The sequence below is a fragment of the Schistocerca cancellata genome, chromosome 6 (assembly GCF_023864275.1).
Source record: "Schistocerca cancellata isolate TAMUIC-IGC-003103 chromosome 6, iqSchCanc2.1, whole genome shotgun sequence".
NCBI lineage: Eukaryota > Metazoa > Arthropoda > Insecta > Orthoptera > Acrididae > Schistocerca > Schistocerca cancellata.
In genome coordinates, this window is record NC_064631.1 from 382,226,994 (window position 1) to 382,243,602 (window position 16,609).

At 40.8% G+C, this 16,609-nt stretch overlaps 1 long non-coding RNA gene across 1 annotated transcript in view; it reads left to right on the top strand.

Moving 5' to 3' along the window:
* The window catches only part of LOC126191283 (uncharacterized), a 60,845-nt gene that overhangs the window by 25,451 nt on the left and 18,785 nt on the right, over positions 1–16,609 (top strand). The window lies entirely within an intron of this gene.

The following is a 16,609-nucleotide window of genomic DNA, read 5'->3' on the forward strand; positions in this document are numbered from 1 at the left end:
GAGGCTACACCACGTATTAATATGGGCTTGGCAGAATGCGTCTATATATGGTACCTCAGAACCGCTTATGATGTTGGTTTGTAAATTTAATCATTTCATGTGCTCGATATGCACTGCTTCAACAATCGTCAGTTTGCTGGAAACCTCTGAAAGAGTGTACTAAACTTTATCTCCTGAAAGTTTATGTCCTTTAAAATAAATCACGAAGATCCACGCTCGAAAATGTCCCAAAAGAAAATGAGCTTTACAACACTCAATTGATTCCCTTGACACATAACATGCAAACTCACCACACACTATAAATAATTTCTATCCTAAACTTCCTTTCAGTATTCATTGTAATGTAAACTAGTATTCGCTTTAATAATACGTGAATTAATGACATAAAATTACTTTGTTGTAACTCACTCTATTTATCGTAGGTTGTACAAGAACACAAACTAGCTACCTATCTGAGATAAACAGCAGAATTGGGAATATAAAAAGACCGTTGATGGTTATATAATTACTCTCGTATTGCAGAGAGCGAAAGCGAAGGGCGACAAATATATTTTTTTTTTTAAATCGTGCGAGTAACGTTTTGAGTCATGGGCTTTGTTATTGGTTTGATACTTCACTCCACAAGTTACTCTTCTGCATCAAACTCCTCACTTCAATATAAGACATGTACCCAAAGTCCCCAATTATTTATGGGATATATTCCAGTCTCTGTCTTCCCCTACAGGTTTTACCCTTCACAGCTCTCTCATGTACCATGGGGATTAATGCCTCATGTCTTAACACATTTCCTATCATCCCCTTCCTCTTCTCAGTGTTTTCCTAATATTCCTTTCTTGAGAGATTCTGCGAATAACGTCCTCCTTCCACATCATACGTATCAATATATTTTTAACATTCCTCTGTAGCATCAGATCCAGAACGCTTCGATACTCTTCCGTTCCGGTTTTTCCACTGTCCATCATTCACTGCCATACGATCCTGTGTCTCCAGACGTACATTCTCAGAAATTTCTTCCTCCAGTCAGAGTCTATGTTTGATACTGACAGATTTCTCTTGGACAGGAGTGCTCTCTCTGCCTGCGCTGGTCTGGTCATTGCGTTCTTGCTTCATCCCTGATAAGCTACTTTGATTTCAAAGCAGATGTATTCCTTAACTTCGTTTTAGCATTAAGTTTCTTGCTGTCATTTCTGCCACTTCTCATTACTTTTGTCTTTTTCCTGTTTACCCTCAATCCATAGTCTTCATTCATTAGAAAGGTCATTCCACTAAACATATCCTATAAATACCTTCACTTTCACTGAGGATAACAACGTCATCAACGAATCGTGTCATGGATACCTTTTCAACATAAATTTAAATCGAAATCTTGAACATTTCTATTATTTCTGTCAATGCTTTCTGGATGTAGAGATTGAACAGCATCACTGCACTACACCCCTTCTAATCCGAGATTGGTCCTTCTTGGGTTTCTACATACTGTATATTGCCCGTCCTCCTCTACAGCTTACTCCCGTTTTTCTCATAATTTGAAACATACTACACCACTTTACTTTAATATATGCTTTTTCTAAGTCGAAAAATCCTATGATGATGCCGTGATTATTCTTCAGTCTTACTTCAGTTATAGAACGCAAGGTCATAAGTGCCTCTCTGTTACCTTTTCCTTTCCTAGACCCAAACTGATCGTCATATATCAGATCCTCAATATTCTTTTCCATTCATATGTATATGGTTCTTGTCAGCAGCTGGGATGTGTGAGCTCTTAAATTGATTGTGCTATAGTTCTCTCATGTACTATCCGCCATTGTTATATTCGGAATATATTTTTCCGAAAGTCTAATGATATGTCGCCAGTCTAATAGATCTCACACGCCAACTTGAACAGTCATTTGGTTGCCACTTCCCCCAATGATTTTAGAAATTCCGGTATAACGTTATCTATGTCTTACATAATCTCAAGTCTTCAAAACCACTTTTCAGACTCTGACTATAACAATGGATCCTCTATATTCTTCATATCGACTTCAGTTTCTTCTTCTATTACGTGATCAAATAAGTCCTGACCATCGTAGAGGCCTTCAGTTTAGTTTTTCCACCTACCTGTTGTCTCCTTTGCGTTTCATAGAGGAATTACCACTGCATTATTAAAGGTACCAAGCCTGCTTTCAGTTTCACTGAATGTTGTTCTTTTCTGTAGGCCGAGTCAGTCTTTCCGACGGTCATTTCTTTTTTGATTTTTTCCTATTTTTGCTGCAGCCACTTCACCTTGGCTGACCTTCCTTTTTATTTAATTCCTAAGTTATTTATATTCCTATCTTTGCCTGAACATTTTTGTAATGCCATGATCTTTTCGGTTAATTGCAGAATTTCTTCAGTCACCAACTGTTCCTGCGCAGACACCTTGCTTTTACCTAAGTTTGTCTTCCACTTCTCTTCAACTGAATTACCTACTCTATTATTCTTCATCTCAGTATCCACTCATTAGCGAACTTCAGCCAGGTATCATCACTCCTCAAAAATTCAGTACGTCTTTTCTTTCCATAGTGATTTTTCTGGTTTCTTAAATTACCAGACTGTGATCTAAATCCATATCTGCTCTTGGGTACGCCTCGCAGTTCAGAGTCTAATTAGAAATCTCTGACTGAGCATGACATAATCCACCAGTAAACGTCCCTTGTCTCCGGCTCTTTTAGAAGTATGCTCCCCAACTCTTTGTTGTTCAGATTACTAGAGATGACATATTACAAAGCGACTCTTTGCGCTGTTTTCATGAGAAGTTTTGCAGTCCACTCCGGAAAGCTCGACGTTTCCTGTCCGCCAGCACATGAGGTCTGCGTGGCCTAGACTTAGCTGCCGTTGTCCCTTTGCCTTTCCACTTCACAGTCACTTCACCGTCAGTCGATTTGGGTAGAACAGGGTTGAAGTGTCCCTGATGTACATGTTAAACAGGTGACATCCAATCACTTATCTACGTTCGAAGTCACTGAGCTCTGCTGACCGATGCATTCTGCTTGTTTTAGTGCTTCTCTGATGACAGCACAATGCTCCCCACCTTCTTTTATGTAGACAGATCCGCCTCTAATGAGGTCTAGTGGCTAGTTCCACGTCACGTGGTGCCACACGGATACTTTCTATCAGATAGTGCATGCACTTTCTCATGCATGAACACTAACTCTTGACTGTTATCTACCCTAAAATGTTATTCCACTGAAAGATACTTCTGCACAGTTTGTAGTTCACTAATGTCTATAACGAACGTACGCTGAGCTTGTTAGGAAGGATTTTTTATTTTCCTTATATCTTCTGTTGTGTTGAAGATGCACACCCAGAGTCATAGACCTTCCTGCTTTGTTTCTTCTTGGCGATAATCATCATCATAATCACAATAATGATAATCATCCTTTTAACATCTAATCCTGCATAATGGTGTCTTCCAAACTTTCCTATTTGTTACACCCTTCTTCTGTACCTTCCAATGTACTAGGTTGTAACGTCTCCTCTATCATCTTTAGTTTATTTTCAAATAAGATTTTCATGTAAGATGGCGCATACGAGCAGAATTTTCTCGCTTGACGCTCTTATTCCAGAGAGATTAACAATGCTGTCGGAAATTTTCATCTCTGGATTTCGCCTTCATTCGTCTACCATGCGATATTAAGAAAAGAGGTTCACTTGTTTGAATAAAAAGAAATTCGAGATTTTGTAGCATGTCAGTGTGTCATCTAGCCCTATTAAAATAAAAACGTAAGTCTCGCTGACAACTGTCTTTTATCTCGCGAATTAAGTAAGATAGTCAATGCGAATCTTTTTCAGAATTATCAGCTACTGTTTCACGAGATCAGAAGTAATGCTTCCCAACTCCAAACCAGGCACGCTCTAGCAGGTATTTCAATATCTAATGTCTTTTAGCACTCTTATATCAACAGAGAGCACGGGAGATTATAAACTGTATGTTACCCAATGTCATTTAAATACGACGCTGCCTCAGTTTCATAACCCTTCGAACCTAGGAAAGTGTATTCTCGGTCTGTCTTGCATCCATTCTTCTGGCTACATGTCCTGTCACCTCCGTTTCACTTTCTGTACAGTGATACTTACGTCGTCCACTACTGAAATTTAGAAGATCCATTTGTTTCTTATTTTGTCGGTCCTACTAATTACTGACTTTTTTATTCATTCCTAAATCATCCACTATTTTAATAATCCTTTGTAATTAGAAACTGCTAATACACCCTAATAGCCGACACTCAGCTTAAGACACAGTGGAAGCATTGATTTTTAAAGTCAGACTTCGACGTTCACATCAGGCCACGTTTACTTCTTAGTTTCCTCCTTTTACTGTCAATTCATCCGTCTTTTTCAGCTGGTCTGAAAACGTAAACTCATAAACATTTTCAAAGGCTTAATTACTGATATGTAGTATTGTACTTTAGATGTTCTGATTATACTTTATCTTCATCTTATCGTAACTGGTTTTCAGGCCTGTTTCCTAACTTTCTCCAATTTACTTAAGATAATTCACCACAAGCAGAACGTAGATGGTTCAGGTACGTTCCATATTACGTATTTTTCTTCACTCCTTAGCGATAGCTAGTTGTCAAGGGATGAGAATAACTGAGGTAGTACGTGACCTCTTCTCCTGATTCTTCTCCATTTTTATACAAAGATTTTCCCGGCCCATCATGGCAGGTTGTTATAGCAACGGGTTAAAAAGTGTTTCAGAACAAAAACAGACACGGTTGCGAAATTGTTTGCTTTCAATGAGGCGTGTAAGCCTTTTGGGGTATTTTCAGATTTTCTACAAGAACAAGAAACCAATAAGTTAGAAAAGGAGGGAAAAGGCATGGTCCTATCTTGCATGGCTACGCAGACAAAATCAACTGAAGGTAATGAAGACTTACGTAAAAGTAGCTACAGAAGTGATCCTTTGAAATTCTGTGTTTATATGAAAAATGGCAAACGTGGAAAGTGTTGTTTTGATAACAATGCTGACTGAAACGAGCAACGGAAACATGGGGTAAGAATTGGTACAGTTTTCCTGATAGAATAATGTACCTGTTAGCATGTCGTGCAGCCTGTTCAATGGTACGCGTGGATATGCAGTTTGCAAGACTTGCCACTTTTGGTCTGTATGGTAGATTCTCACTGTCATCACCGAACGGCCGTACATATCAGAGTAGCACTAACCATAGTATGAAAATGTTTACAAAGTGACCTAGTAATGAAGTACATTGTTCCATTTGCTTTAAAAGATTAAACATTTGTCTGCCATTTATATGAAACAGTAAAAGGGCAATGAAATTATGTTAGCAGTAATAAATTAAAAACTTAACAACAATCCATTCGCGGTTTGCAGTAAAAACAGGAAGTAGCTGATCCTTTGCCTATGTCTACATAATTTGTATTTATTTGCTAGTAGCCATTGAAACTGGACAAATTAACACTAGAAATTGGGTTTTTCAACCTCAGATCTCGCCGTTTCGCACTGACTATTCGTACCGCTCAAACTGTGGTATGATCCGCGTGTGCTAAACTATTTTTGAGCTGACTTTCAAGAAATTAGTCATCAGGAGAAAACTGGTGATTGTTTTAGTACAGAAGACTTATCATTTTTGGAGAAATGCAGCGCAAGTTGGACGGATTAAGTGCTCCTTTATTCGATCCCTTGTTTTAATATTTTCATTCTAAGTGTCTCGAAACAAAGGGAGTCAAAATTTTTCTATCTTTGTTCGATGTTACGTTTATTGTAGGAAATAATAGAAAAAAACCAAGAATCGGTTATTTCAGAAACTGATTATTTTGAGCTTTCTTAATATTTAGATTATGCTGGCGAGGAAAAGTATCGATATAACCGTAAACCGGTTGTTTCAGCAATAATCGCCACCTCATTGCGGAAGATTGTCCGTCGAAGACTGCCACTGCATTGACTGGGAGCAGAAGTACCTACTATACCTACTATAAGCCAATAAGTTTAATTGCCATTTCTAGGATTCGATTTTTTAGTGTCACCAGACGCTAATCACACTATGAGTACATTACAGTCCTCTTAATTTTGCGTACTTGAAAAGAGATTCCTGATAAATGCTTGAACTGGTGCACCTCTGATAATGGTATCACCAATGAAAAAACAACATAACACAACCAGTGGATGTTCGTGTTTTGTAATCAAATTTCATAAACCATTAATAACATGGAGTATCAAATCATAAAAGCAAATACTGCAAAAAATCTGTCAGAATGACAGAAAAATAAGACTGAAAACCTGCGAAGATAGTTAAACAATTGAATCAGTGCAGTGAAAATTCGATTCCAGCTTCTGATGACATTATTGGAGAAGCAGCTGTAATGAACATGTGAAGCAAGAAACCAAAATTGACGATAATACTCTGTCGGATATGTTATTCTTTTGCAAAACTGTAATTAATTCCATAAAAACTAAAGAGACGTAAATAACCATCTGTCTGTAAAGATTAGGATATTAATGCAGATGGTGCTTTGTCAATAAAAGCTAAAAGTGCATGATGAAGGAGCTTATCAATTTTTGGAGAACGGAAAACAGAGAGGAACCTAAGTAATAAGAAGAGGCTACCCTAGGTGAGCGAAGAACGCAATTTCTATGCAGTATCTCGCAGTTGGCGCATTAGAGTGAAACATGAAGGCCATGTAGACGTGGAGACCAGACATCTTGCTCTTTACTTCAGCGTAGAATAAGTTGAAAAAATTATGCGTTCGTAAGACATCGAATTCAGATGAAATGAGGTTGAGGAAATATATTCATTATTTCAAGTAGAATCCCAAATAATTTACTTCGGAAGTACTTTCGCTTTCAAAAGGCCTCGACGCATCTAACAAACGTCAAATACGTGTGATTTGAGGACTCTGTGATTAACTTTAAACGATATTGTAACCCGAGCTGACAGTCTGCCAACTAATACTCTCGTCGTCGCAGTCCCTTTGCGATACAATCCACGACCAGCACCCTACAGTTTCATCGAAAGTCTCGGAACAGAGTAAAAAAGACAGAATAAAATCTCCACAAATCACAGCAAATAGAGCATGTCAGTTTCTGAGGAATAAATACGGTTTAATCTTACTTTAATATGTCTCATCACAGCAGTCCAGATGTAGGTCGCGGTGATTACTTTCGGCAGTACACCAGTTCCTTAAGACAGGCATTTGGGACGCACAGGGAGTGCATGCCTTTTATTTCTGGTGTGGCAATCATGTTCCATGCGCAGTCATGGAGCTACATTAACAGTTCCTTGAAACCATATCTTATAAGGGGGACACTCACTATATCACTCTCAGACAGAGTGGAATCTTCGCTTAGCTAAAGAAGGGCGAAAATGAAGGGACAATTCTTTTGTTTTAGGTGCCAACACTCAAAAGTTTCCGAAAAAGGGACAGTGCAACAGTACTCACGTATCATGTTATACGAAACAAGTTGGTAGCGTAGTGCGTAACAGCAATGTGTCAAAATTTTGGGCTCCTAGTCCAAAATTCATTGTTACGTTAACTTCTCTTTCTGTCGTATATGTATGTATCAGTGACATAAGAATTTTTGTGCATCGGAAAACAAAATGCAGTTATTTACAAAAAGAATAAGCAATTAAAAACTTAGGAAAACCATATAATTCCAGTACACCAGATTTTGCTTTGATATTTCATTTTATACTCCAATAGAATCAGCGTGGTCCGCAGAGTCATATGTAACATAAATATGTACAAAGCATATAAGATCGAAGCACCAACAGTAATTTTCGGAATAAAATTTGCTATAGTCACGTTCTTGAAAGTGAATATCAATAGGAAAAGCAAGTTCACTGACTTTCCTAAGTAACTTCCGAACTGGTGATAATTTTGCAGCATGCCTAGAAACTCAAAGCATTTTTTACAAAATCTTGAGCCTGTAATTTTTCGAAGCCGAAACTGAGCCTTTTATTGCTAATTTGTGATGGTGTAGGTCACCTTCATGAAACCTAGAGTAATGGATAACAGGATGTAAGGCAAAAGGTTAGGACCTATGTCCCATCATGTGTCATTTCCTGTTACTACTGACATAAATACTTCTGGAACAGGTAGGCCTTTAGCAATCACAATTTTAGTCAATTACAACACAGAATGAGCAAGATATCAGATCTCAATAATATGGCAATGGAAACAAGTTGGCCATGATTAATAAGAGTCTCAGCTAACCCAAATTATGATATAGCTCCTAATTAAAAGGGAACAGGCAGGCCTCCAATGATAACAGCTTAAGTAAAATTACCAAATAGAAAACAGGTAGAAATTCAGTAATAAGAGCTTCATTTAAGTAAAGTTTCCAAATAGCCAACTGACAGACCTTCAAAATGAACACATAAGGAAAAAACAGGAAGAAATAAATATTTACATAATACACACAATAGTAAGAAAGTATTTACATAATACGCACAGGAGGAAGAAATCAATGTTTACATAATAAACGCATTTTCACTAGTTATGTCCAGTATTTTGCAACATTGACTGCATTGCTATAAGGCCAGTTCCAGTCTTCTACAAGAGTATGGGCAGAATCGACGCTCCATGAGATGACTTCTGGTTTGTTCATCTCCACACTCACACAATGTGTCTCCGCAATGTGCGATGCCCCATTTCTTTAAGTTGTCCTTCGTTCTTGCAACACCGGAATGCAGTCTGTTCAAGGACTTCCATGTGCACCATCCTTCTTGGTGACCAGGTGGCAGAGTTTCTTCAATTAAGGCTCGCTCTGGATGGACAGGATGTCTTTTTTTCCACAGTTCAGCCATGGCTATACTTTTGTCTCTGTCAATTGGAAAGTTTTTCCTGGACTTCAGTCGATGTGGTGGCCTCTGATGTTCGCGCGGTGAAAGGGGCCTCTATTCCTATTATGTCGCCGTGCCTGAAGACGGTGAGGTAACCTAATGTTAATCCTGGCACATTTCCAATGATTTCTAGGTTCTTCAGGAGAAACGGACGAAGGCTGGAGGTCACTGACATCCCACAAGTTGAACAGAGAAGAACTGATGGGATATGCAAACAAGAGAACGGTAGGAACTGCATTGGATGCTTCGTGCTATCCAGTGTTTAATGCAAAATTGAGCCAAGCAAGGAGGTATCCTACTTACTCCGAGACTTATTACGGTAAATGAAGAAAGCTGAGTTAAGGCTGCGATTCACTCTCCCAGCTAACGATGTTTGGGGATAATATGGCGTGGTGGTTTGGTGCTTAACAGCGTTACGAAAGCAAAACTGCTTAGACTGTTCAGACACAAAGCCGGAGCGTTATCGCTAACAAGACCCTAAGGTGGTCTACACAAGCTGATGATCTTGGTCAGACGTGCAATGATAATGGCTGCCGTGGGATTAACCATACAAATCTGGAGAACTCGTCAGCAACCACCAGAGTATATAGGCTTCGTACGAGGAAGAGGCCCTACGTAATGGATGAAGAGTTTGTCCGTAGGATTCTCCTTGCCCTTGGATTGTAACAACACATTCGGAGGACTATTACTTGGTGTAGACCTCCTACAGACTTCACACTCACCCACTAATCGCCTGATATTCTTAAACAACATGGACCAAGTGAGGTGTGCCTTAACATTTTCAAGGTTTTATAGGGGCCCAGATGTCCTCCCACTAGAGAATTATGAAAATATTGGAAAACAGGAGACACCAGATCCTGAGGCAAAATAGTGTGAAAGTACCTCGCTTCGTTAACGTGTTTACGTAATATGCCATTCCTGATGGAGTAGTCGCTAACCTCACCACTAGATAAGAGTTACTTTCTTAATGGACCCTTCAATAGACCTTGATCCGGTTTGGTTTTAAGATCCACAAACAATAAGGGAACTTCAGCTAAAATGGTATACGCAGTGGGTAAGACTCACTAACGCTCTTATTTTCGACAGCCCCCTCGTCCTGATACATGCGACTGAGGGCGTCTGCGACTTGGTTGTCAGATCCTTTTATGTATCGCACCTTGAAATGAAATGCGAAGCTGCGGACCGCACATCTGGCAATCCTACCAGTTTTTTTGGTCGAGCCAACACCCAACTTAGGGCCTGATTGTACGTCTCGGGATCAAATTCCCTATGCTCAAGATAGTACTGGAACTTCTCTAAGGCGAAAAGCACAGCCAGCGCCTCGCACTCACAAAAGGAGTAATTCATCTCGGGACCAGACAGCTTCTAGACGCGAAAGCTACTGGGCGTCTTATACCTTGATCCTCCTGCAACAACACTGCAGCAACACTGGAATTGTCACGCCAGTTTGAACGATAAATCTTTTGTCAAAATCCGCGATGGCTAAGACCGGCTGGTTGGTGACAGCGTCCTTGTAGCTTCAAAAGACGCCTGTTGGCTCTCACCCCAGACAAATTTCACCCCCTTCCTACATATTTTCTTCAAGAGAGTGGCCAACTGGCAAAATCAGGGACAGAACGGCGAAAATAATTTGCCATACCAATAAATCTGGCTATCTTCTTCCTATTTCGAGGGTGAGGAAATTTCTTCAACGCCTTAGTTCGTTCCTGTTCAGTCCTAATGCCGTCCTCGGAAGTTAAATGGCGCAGAAAGGACAAGTTTCCTATCAAGTGTAATCTGGACGGCTTGACGGTCAACCTCGAATCCCGAAACTTGGCGGGAACCTCCGGAAGATGGGAAATATCATCCTCAACCCAGTCATTATAAATGACAACATCGTAAAGGTAATTAAAGATAAAAGAAAACTTCAAGTCACTCAGAATATGATCTAACAAACGACACCCCAGTGGACAAGCCAAACGACAACCAGTTCAACTCATAAAGCTTCCAATCAATGCAGAACGAGGTGACATGTTTAGGTTCCTCAGTAAGAGGTATCTGATAATACGCTTTGTTGAGATCAAGCGCTTGAATCATTTAGCACCTGAAAACCAGGTAAAGCAGTTGTGAAGATCCGGCAAGTGAACGGATTCTAAGATGACCTTTTTATTAAGGAGTCTACAATCAACCACCGGTCTGTAGTCCTGGCCCTGAGCTTTAGGAACGAGAAAAATCTGTGAGGCGTAGGGAGATGTAGATGGCCTAATGACCCCCTTCTTCAACACACTCGCCAATTTCCGTCTCAAGGTTTTCATTTTGGATGGCGAAAGGCGATATGGAGACTGTCGCGCTGGAATATCGTCAGCCAAGTGTATGTGGTACTGTATGGCATTAGTAACGGACTACGTATTAGAGAAAACATCCGAAAACTCCCCCAATAAATTCAACAACAGTCCTGCATTACCAGGCTCAAGATGGGCCGCATCAAACTTACCAGAGCTACAGTTTCCCGAATCTGCCAAACTTGCGCATCGACGAGAGCAAAAGGCTATCTTGTCACTAGGCGAAAACCTAAGAGACGGTGCAGCTTGCAAAGTCAAGAACTAATCCAGTTTTCTGAATGAAATCGTACCTGGTCAACAAAGTGAGAGCTAAATGTTTAACAAGCAAGATCGTAACGGGCCCCGAGAAATTACAAATGGACAAACTATGGTGCATCTCGCTGACCAGAGGCAACAGTTGCCCATTGGTCACACGACATCTCTCAGGGCAGGGGCGTACGGAAGATAATTTACATAAGTGCCCAGACTCCAAATACAAATTACAATTCAACGAGGACATGGAGCTACCAGAATCCAACAGCACGCACAATGGTTCTCGTCATATATGGGCACAGATAAACGGGAGGGCAGTACCGGAAGGAGCTTGAGTACACGCGCACATTGCCGCACGCCTCCGACGGAAACAATCTCCCTCCCCGCATTCTTCATCTGGCGTCGTTTTGCAGGTCTAGGGGCTCGTGTTATGAGACACGTATGCAACAAGTGATTGCGGTCGCCACTTAGAAAACAACCTTTCTCAGAAAATTTGTTGGATGCTTGAGGAGCTCTATTACTTCTCAAGGTGGGCGGAGGAGTTTCCATGTGCCCTCACGCTTCCGCTCCTCATCGGCAAATGACAGGGATTCAATGGTATCAACCAATGTTTGCAGTTCCCGGAAGTTAGTGGGGTGGGAAGAAAAGGCTCAAGAGCGACGTACCCTTGGGCCCCTTCCCCTCCCAAATGTTTGATACAGTATTGAGTTCCGAAACCAAGAGCCAAGGTGCCTAGGCGCACTCTCTCGAAATACTGTCTCAGCGGTTCAAATGATGCCAGCATCGACTGTTACAGTCGCAGGTTGTTCTAAGTTCTAGGGGACTGATGACCACAGATGTTAAGTCCCATAGTGCTGAGAGCCATTTGAACCATTTGATGCCAGCATCCTCCGAAAGTATTTGAGTTCAAACTCGTTCTGCGTCCACAGCGAGAGCTTCCTATCGACTATCAGTCCTCTTAGTTGCCCTATTGAGTTCTTCCACTTTAAGACTTCAGATATAAAATCACACAGAGTACCTTTCGTCAAAGGGTAAAGTAATACATCCGCCTGAAATTAAAATAGTACGAATAGCCACAAAAACTGCTGGACACGGCCAAAGGTAGCGAGTGAAAGCTCTGGAACCGCTGAGCAAGTACATAATGGGGTTGGGCAGTCTAGAGAAATGATTAAATAGAGTGCTATCTAAACCTTGGGCCCCAGACGCCTGATCAAAGAACTGATTTGTAGCTGCTGGACTTGCTTCCGCTTCCTGACTTTCCAAGCTTAAGGACACTGCTTGGACATGCAAAACCCTCGCTCGATCATTCAACCGGTCCACCCTGGTACCTTCAGGTTGTCTAAGTGAAACTATGCTGTTGCCAGACCACCAGCTCCCACCCACCTTCGTCACACAGTACCTAGATGGCTGGGTTTTTGCCGACCTCCCTTACAAAAGCCTTCGAACAGGAGGTAAGTACCTTTCCCTTGTAATACAACAGGGTACCAGTATCACTCGCTGGACTCCGTGCCCAAGATGCTAGCGCCGGTGCTCGCCTCACTCGCCAGGAGGACCCCACACTGTCCTCCTCACTCCGTTACCACTCCCCAGCACGCCATGTCCATTATCAACAACCTCGAGCATTCATCGTCGTGGCCTCAAACCACAGAGACGCCAGACGGGAGTTCGAGCTAGTGGCGCCAGGAATTTGAAGGCGACGCCAGCAACCCAGCTACGGTTCACTTGTTTTATTAAGGAAAGTCTTTTCTCTATGGTCTTTTCTCTATGGTGCAAATCATTTGAATTTGTATAGCGCATACTGAATAGCATTTTACGTTAGTTTATTGAACACATCAGATAAACATAAGAGATAAATTAATAATCAGCAGCACAGTCTCCCACATTATGCAGAATAGTCTTACAGTGCTTGGATAATGTTTGACATTACGCCTGTATGTTGGTAGATTTAACATCCTTGTTTGTTATTCTGTGTTAAGAGGCAGTCAGGTGTGCAGCTAAGCTTAACATTGAGGCGAGAGATTTTGCAAATTCTAACACTGACTGTGCAACTGGTATACGTATAGAATTCTACAAATGTGTTGTTAGAATGTGCCAACCATTGTTAATATAGAGGATGCACCACAAATTTTACTTAAGCTCTCTTCGTTTACCGCCGGCCAGAGTGGCCGAGCGGTTCTAGGCGCTACAGTCTGGTACCGCGCGACCGCTACGGTCGCAGGTTCGAATCCTGCCTCGGGCATGGATGAGTGTGATGTCCTTAGGTTAGTTAGGTTTAAATAGTTCTAAGTTCTAGAGGACTGATGACCTCGGAAGTTAAGTCCCATAGTGTTCAGAGCCATTTGAACCAGTTTTTCTTCGTTTACCCTTTGCTCATGCACCCCACCTTTCACATGTCCTTGAAGGCCTAATAGTAGCAACTGACTGCCGTCTCATCGTCAGCCCTTAGGCATCACTGGATGCAGATATGGAGGTACATGTGGTCAGCTCACTGCTCTCCTAGCCATAGTCAGATTTCTTAATGGGTGCCGCACGTTCTCAGTGAAGTAGCTCCTCGATTGGCTACAAAAGAATGGAGTGCAAAAAGGACTGAATAAATTCCGCTTACGAACAGCACTCGGCAGATCTGGGGATCAATAGGTGAGAGCATTGAGCGTCTTTGTTTTCTAAGGAGAGCGCATACATTATTCTTTATGCATTTCGGAAGCGATGTCACACGGTTCTAGCTAACCGAGGCGCTGTTGTCAGTTCTCCTGTCGCCATCCTATCGAGAGCAAGCTGCCGTAGCTCCATGCAAGCACACTGCAGAGTGCACAGTGCCGCGAACCTGAAGCGGCTAGCGGCTGACACAGGCATATTATTTCTTCGCTGAACTGAAATGTGTTTAGCGTACACAGTGTTGCTCTAATTTCGCTGACCACCTGTTTCCATGCATGCATAATAACGGCAGGGTATTTGACAGTGTTCTTGAAAGTGTCATAAATGCCATATTAAGTCATTTTATTCTCTTTCACATTGACATCTTATTTGAATTTTACATTTTGGAATTTGAGCTAGAAATGGTGTGCAGTACAACATTTAACAAATACATCTATAAAAGCACCCGAAAATTGTTTAAGAGAATTTCGGTGAATAATAAGACGCATAAAATGTGGTTGCAACTCGCTTCTAGGGATCTAAGTGATGAAGTATCCTACTTCCCTCTATGATACATAAGCGATTTGGGTCTTAAAAACAAAATTTTAAAAACGCATTTTGGAGGGCGTGTGGCGAGTGGAGCTAGTGAAGTTCGCTGTAGTTTATAACATGCATCTGGTAACTCAAAATGTTTCACGCGTGGTGGTATTGTTCTCTAAGAATATTTTGGTGGGTGTCTTTCATCTCTCTATACTGTTGTTAAGGGGTTCAGTCGCACGTAAATACTTGGGACAAGCAAGAGTATAAAGATGAGTGCTGCTAGTTTCATTCGCAGTAACTTAAGTGTTGTTCTTAGATTCCTGTCTATCTACACACTACGAAATTGCTACGTATTCGGTAAAAAATGATGAGTTATTTTTGATAAGAAAGATATAAATGTCACTTTCAGCTGTTCCACACACAGCAATTTCATCTGTGCCAATTTCATCTATAGCACTTTAATCTTTCACTGTAGAAAAATACGGGTCACAAAATCGAAGACACTCGTTACTGAGAAAGCGTTCTCTTACATGTAAATAACGAATATTGCACAACAAATATAAAACTTTCACGAATAACAAAGTCTCAGAATGTGCTACAATTGCAGAAAAATAGAAAACTTTCACGAATAACAAAGTCCCAGAATGTGCTGCAAATATGAATAGAAAAAAAATTGATCCCGTCGCTGCGAACCTAGGAACTCTTGCACAACCGTTCATTGCCTTAAACACTATATATCACTCTTTTTGGCTTGTTCGGTACTGTTAATTTCGTCTAGTCTGAGCGGACGTCATATAGCATCCCTTGAAGTTGATCATTGATGCCTTTACTCAGTTTGTTATTACGGAGAGCAAACAGCCCTCTGACCAAACATGCTGAGTTACCATGCCGGCTCCGCATGATCATGACAACTGCTATAGAGTAGGAGTTCTATTCCTGCTGGTTTTCATGGAGATGGACGCAAGTTGACATCCTGCCGAACAGTGAAGGTTTAAACCGTAAAGGCATGAAATTTTGGAGGGTTTCCACTGTCAGGCTTCACATAATTCCTCTCCGTTGTTACTTAAAAGTTTCAAAGAAGTTAGTTAGTTAATAACTAAACCATTTAAGGGAAAAAATACACAAAGTTTCTAATAATTTCAGCTAACACTCATGTAAACAGAGCTGACATCTTGAAATTTAATGATTTTTAAACTCTTAATTACACAAAAATAACAGATGTTTTGTCAGAATATTGACCGTAAATGTTTTTTTTATGTTATAATCATTCACAATAACAACTATAAAATCCATACTTCAACCAAAGTTAATCAGTGAATTATGAACTCACTTTCCACTCAGATGTGTCCTGGTCATTCTTCAGTAAAACATAATTACTAAATCCAAAACTAAAATCGCTCTGTATTTCCAGAATAACAAATCATACCGAAACGAATGAGTGGCAAAACCGAAACGCAGTGCAGTACAGTTGCCAGAAAATCCTCTGGCAGAACGATCGGTAACAGGTCTAAGTGGCTAACAGACTAGTAACTTTGGCTACAGAACCGAATATGACATCACTACCGAGGCCAGCCTCCCGCACCGATCTGTATGATCGATACTGAACAGGGCTCCTGAATGGTGACCCATTCAAGTGCTACATATAAGACATGATTACTCTCCGCCATGTATTGCTGTTGTACATTCAAATCAAACAATGAAAAGAATATTTGCATCCCAGATAATAAATACTGGTAAAGGTCGGCCGGTGCCACCTTCTTCTGTCCTTCGATCTGATTGCTGTTTGGTTTATGACGTGAACACCGTGAAAAACGAGAGCAAATATGATAGAACTTTCGAACATTTCGTTGTGGCATCATCCTGACAAATGTTAAAAGTACCATAGTTTCCTTTGCTATGCCATTGGTGTCAGCTATTTCAAACACTTTTAACCATGTATCGGTATTGTAACGCTGCTGGCTTGAGACTATTACATTGTCCATCCTTAAGAGAAGTACGATCTTGTTTGCTATTTATTAATTGTTGATAACGAAGTTC